At 47.3% G+C, this 5,766-nt stretch overlaps 1 long non-coding RNA gene across 2 annotated transcripts; it reads right to left on the bottom strand.

Annotated features, from left to right (window-relative positions):
• Window positions 1–468: 468 nt before the first annotated feature.
• LOC141730497 (uncharacterized) lies at window positions 469–4,821 on the bottom strand. 2 transcript variants are annotated; one of them, XR_012582029.1, is made up of 3 exons: window positions 4,418–4,821; window positions 4,206–4,307; window positions 469–1,684 (listed from the first exon to the last, which is right to left on the bottom strand). It is a non-coding gene; the product is annotated as an uncharacterized LOC141730497 (long non-coding RNA). The 2 variants fall into 2 exon arrangements; XR_012582030.1 differs by having other exon boundaries at window positions 470–1,581.
• Window positions 4,822–5,766: the final 945 nt, after the last annotated feature.

The following is a 5,766-nucleotide window of genomic DNA, read 5'->3' as shown; positions in this document are numbered from 1 at the left end:
TTTTTTTTAATAATATTTTTCAAATTTAGATCCACATTTATATTTAAATTCTATACTGATGTGTGTTCGATTTTGCATTTCTATTTTCCGATTTATTTCTAAATTTATATTCTCTGTTACAACTCTTCCTATTACTTCTATTTTTTTTCGTATTTTTATTCAGATCTTTATATATTTATTATATCTTTCTGTGTGAGGATTTTTACTTCTGTAGCACTTCCATTATTTAAAATAAAACCCCTGCCTCCACCCACGTTAAAGCCAAAAAGAAAACCCTTTCTTCTCAACTGTATTTCAATATTTTTTTAAATTCTGTTTTTCAGGTCCATATTCACATTTACATTTAAAATGTATACTTACGTATGCTGTTATTTGTATTCTCCATTACATCTCTTCCTATTATCTCTATTTACTTATATTTTGTGTTTATATCTATATTTATATCTTGATTGTATATCTCAATATTGAGAAATATATACCAATAATATCTACATTCATGTCATTTAAAATAAAAACCCTGCCTCTAACCCAGTAAGAATAAAAAAAACCCCAACCCTTTCTTTCAAACAATATTTAAATAGGTTTTATCCTTATGTCTGATTTTTATATTCCTATTTGCATTTATAATGTACATTAATGTATATTGCTTACTTATACATTTATCTTTATCAATCTCAATTTGTAAATAAATTTATATTCTACATTACATCTGATGCGAGCAGTTATATATTTTTATACATATTTTTATACATTGATTACATATTTCTGCGTCAAGATTTTTACTGCTGTAACACCTATTTAAAATAAAACCCCTGCCTCTACTTAAATAAAAGCCAAAAAATTCCCTTTCTTTTAAACTATACTTACCTATTTTTATATTTATATTCCCATTTATAATTCATATTGCCGTATCATGTTATTTCTATTCTATACTACAACTCTTCATATTACTTACCTATATTTATAGTTCAATTTGTAGTCATAGTTTAGCAATCTCCCTTTATATATTTATTATCTATTTCTATCTTAAGATTCACATTTCTATAACACTTCTATTATTTAAAATAAAACTCCTGCCTCTAACCAAATAAAAACGACCGGATAAACCCTTCTGGCACGTTGAAACCATAGAGACGGCAGCTGGGAGGAATGGAAATAGTCTCCCCGTTCTTGAAACCATAGAGAGAAGGGACGGGACGACCGGATAAACCCTTCTGGCACGTTGAAACCATAGAGACGGCAGCTGGGAGGACCAGAAATTGTCTCCGCCATCTTGTAACCATAGAGAGAAGGGACGGGACGACCGGATAAACCCTTCTGGCACGTTGAAACCATAGAGACGGCAGCTGGGAGGACCGGAAATTGTCTCCGCCATCTTGAAACCATAGAGAGAAAGGACGGGACGACCGGGTAAACCCTTCTGGCACGTTGAAACCATAGAGACGGCAGCTGGGAGGACCGGAAATTGTCTCCGCCACCTTGAAACCATAGAGAGAAGGGACGGGACGACCGGATATACCCTTCTGGCACGTTGAAACCATAGAGACGGCAGCTGGGAGGACCGGAAATTGTCTCCGCCATCTGGAAACCATAGAGAGAAGGGACGGGACGAGCGGATAAACCCTTCTGGCACGTTGAAACCATAGAGACGGCAGCTGGGAGGACCGGAAATTGTCTCCGCTATCTTGAAACCATAGAGGCGGGGGACGGAATTTATTACTAATTTTTTATATATCTGCATATAGTTGCAATACATTTCTATATTTGCTTTTTTGTTTGGCTTGTGTTTCCATTTATATTCTCTATTCATATATCTGTATACATACACGATGCTCTATTAAAAAATAGAATAACTAATTGCAACATATAATGACTTATGTTCCATGTTAAATTTTAAAAATTGACCGAATATATAAGAATAACGTTGGCTCATTCCCATTTCTACACATCTATTTCTTTTGTTTCAATATAGTGAGAGTTATAATTGTATATTTAAAATCCAATTCCTAAATGAAATGACAGAACAAACAGCATCAAATTCCCACCAATATCTTCCAAAAACATCGAGACACCTCCAACAGCCAAACAAGCGTCAGAGAAAAAACAAAGAACACTCTTGTCAATAACAATTCTCATCACGACCGAAAAATGGAACCAAAAGAAAAGAAAACCCTATAGAAACACACACAGCAAATTACAAAAGGTACTAAAAAAAAGTCAAACCAATCTTCTAACCTCCAGACAGTGCCACTCACCCTGAACGTTACTAAAAAAAAAAAAAAAACCGACAAAATTCTACCTCTACGCTAACTCAAAGAATAAACAATCCTCCGTAAAACTAACTTTAAAAACTGAACTAATTAACAAAATGGAAAACATCTCAACCGCTAAAAACTAAGAAATTAACTACCCTAGTAAAAAACAATTTAAAAACCCACCATATAAATACCCATGTTCCCAAAATGCCCCTGAGGAACAATACTCAAAGACATTAAAAGACAACAACAACAACAAAAAAGAAAATGAAGAAACCACCAACAAGAATAATCCCAAAAACCAAATAAGCCTAAATCTGCAACAAAAATATTATTCCCAACTGAATAAACCCATAGTGCCTCAAGCTATCAAAATAAAAATAACACCTAGAAACAAACACAAAGACTCAAGACAAACGTAACCATAAACAATGTCTCCCAAATTACCCGCAGCCATAAAACATACACTACAATCAAACCAACCAAATAAATAAAAGCCCTGGAAGACGATAAACACACATGCAATTCTCGAGATTAAAAACCCGCTGCTATGAACGACACGACGCTACCTCAAAAGCCCACCGAAACAAACACTACCCGCTCACGCCAATAAAAGCCACCTCAACAGAATTAAAATCCGAACCGCTGCTTCGCGCTACGACCCGTAAAAACCATTGCGCGCCTTTCTAAACATAATACCCCGGCAAAAAAAACATATCCGACTACGAAACCCAATCCGAAACGAACCTTTATCATCCCCACCGGCACCGAGAACCGCAGCACTCAGGAAGAACCCCGTAGCCCTTAGCGTACCCCCGCTGCAAACCGAACACAGCGATGCAATCAATGCCGAAAAAGCGCCTCCGAACCGCGGCACCGCCCCAGCACCGCGAGCAGCCGAAGCCCGCGCTCGCTGCCGGCCCCGGACGGAGCGCGGCTCCCGGCAGGAGAGCGGCTCCTCCGGCGGCTCCTCCGGCACGCGGGGCCGGCGCCGGCCCGGAGAGCCGCGCCCGCTGCCCCTGCCCGGCGGGGCCGGCGCCGGGCCCGGGGGTGGCGGCGGCGCCCGAGCCCCGCGCCCGGAGCGGCCGGAGCGGCCGGCACCGCCCGGGCCGCCGCAGCAGCGCCCGCGCCGCCTCTGCCGCCCTTGGCCGGCCCGGCGCGGCTCCCTCGGCTCGCACCGGCGCGGCTCCGCCACCGCCGCCCTCGGCCGGCCCGGCCGCGCCAAATCCCCCGTGCGCCCCGGCAGCTGCCCGGGCCGTGCCAGCGCCGCTCCCGAGCGGCAACGTTCCGGCCCGGGCCGCGGCCACCACAAGCGCCCTCCGATGCAGCGGCACGGCCCCATTGCAGCCCTGCAAACGCTGCCACAGCTGCAGCTTCCCGCAACCGAAGCCCGAAACTGACGCCGCAGGCGGGGCTCGCCTCCCTTCAACAAGGGCAAAGAAGTGTCCTCTCCCCTTCACGTTCGTCCCCTACGAGAGCACAAAAGAAGGGGCGCTCCTCAAATGAAAGCCTTCGACTGATGGCAAAGGGCCATTTCCACCTCCATTCAAACCCTTGAAAAGGAGGGACACCGCGGCTGCCCCCTCCATTTCAACCCTAGGGTGATGAAAATGGGGTGGCTGCCTTCAAACCAAACCCATAACACCACAAGAATACTTTTCCCATTCCCCTTCAAATAGAACGCAGGGATTCCCTGTCACCCCCGGGATACCCCCAACAGCCTGGAAAAGGCAGCTTTTCCTGCAATCAACGCCCTTAAAACCACAAGTGAAGAGGGATCCCCTCAGTTCAAACGCAGACAATAAAAGAAGAGGAGCTGCTTCCTCCTCCTTAATCCCTTTCGTCCTCATAAGCTCCATTTCTGCTCCTGGGGAAGCGGGGAAGGACTGGCAAGATGAAATTGCAAAGGGGAAGGACAAAATTCCCCTCTCCAAACGCACACGGGCTCACCTGTTCGGCTGCTGCTCCTCGGCACAAAGATTCGTCCCTCGGCACCTCCTTTAAGCGATGCTTGGACGTATCCAAGCGCGAATCCGGGTGCTCCCGCCGACCCTGGGAGAAGCAGAGACATGCAGAGACGAGCAGACACAGACAGACACAGCCACGTGCTCTCACACACACTGACACACTCTTGCCACTTACACGCTCACTGCGGCCCTTACCTGAGACGCTGAAGAACGTGCTGTGACACATCTTCTGGCTGCTGCTCCTTGAAGTAAATGGCAGATCCTGGGGAAATCAGCAGCCTCGGGGACCTGTGAGACAACAGGAAGGGTCAACGAGTGGCTATCTGACAGCTAGGACTTGTCCCCACTCTGGACCCATAAACTTTCTACCCAAAATCCCACAAAAGACAGATGAAGAGTAAAATTTCTGTAACTGTTCTACCTAACTGTGACTGCGTGCCAGGGCAGGGCAGCTCTGATCGTAAGTGGTACAATATAAGTACACACAATATAGGCTGAGGTAAACAGTGCAAGTGTAAACAGAGCGTAAGTACACACAATATAAGGTGACACACTTACATACAGTATAAACCAACACAGGTACACACAATATAAACCAATATAGGTATATCCAATGTAAGTACATATAGTATAAACCAACACAGGTACATACAGTATAAGTACGTACAGTATAAGCCAGCATAGGTACACACAATAGAGGTACATACAACATAAGCCAACAGAGGCAGATACAATACAAGCCAGGACTTGAGATAACTCTCTGGAAGACGAATTCTTGAGCCTTGTACCCTTTGAGAAGATGGAACCTAAGGAACTGCTGCAGTCACCTGAGGAGGTGCATCTGAAAAAAAGTCAGGACAAAAGTCAAAGGGCTGCAGAATAACTTAAGAGCTCGGCTAAATTGGGCTGCAATCGGCTAAACTCGGCTATTGTCGGCTGCATTCGGCTGGATGCGCCTCTTCGGCGCGGCTCGGCTTTATTCGGCCGAACTCGGAGCCTCTCACTGCGCTCGGCGCCACTCGGCTTCATTCGGCCGAACTCGGAGCCGCTCTGTGCGCTCGGCGCGGCTCGGCTTCATTCGGCCGAACTCGGAGCCTCTCTGTGCGCTCGGCGCGGCTCGGCTTCATTCGGCCGAACTCGGAGCGGCTCTGTGCGCTCGGCGCAGCTCGGCTCGCTTCGGCCGAACTCGGAGCCGCTCTCCATGCGTTCGGCGCGCCTCGGCTCGGCTCGGCTCCCTGAGGGCGGGCAAGCGGCGCCGCCTCACGTTAAACGCGCCCGGCTCGGGGCTCTCCTGCTGCCGCGTCCCGCGGGCGGCCCGCCCATCGCACGGACACGACCGGGAGCGCGGGGCGGCACAGGGGCTCATTAGGCGGTGACCGCACTCGCGCTAATTAGCGCGCACGAGAGCAGCGGGCTCGGTTCGCCTGAGCTCGGCTCCGTTCAGGCAGCCTCGCAAGCCTGGCCTCGGTTCGCTCGAGGCCGTCAGGTTCGGCCGGTCTCGCCTTGCTTCGGCTGAGCTCGTTCCATTCGGCCGAAGGAGGCGT

Source organism: Zonotrichia albicollis, chromosome 10, assembly GCF_047830755.1.
Source record: "Zonotrichia albicollis isolate bZonAlb1 chromosome 10, bZonAlb1.hap1, whole genome shotgun sequence".
NCBI lineage: Eukaryota > Metazoa > Chordata > Aves > Passeriformes > Passerellidae > Zonotrichia > Zonotrichia albicollis.
This window is presented reverse-complemented; position numbering and strand designations above follow the sequence as displayed.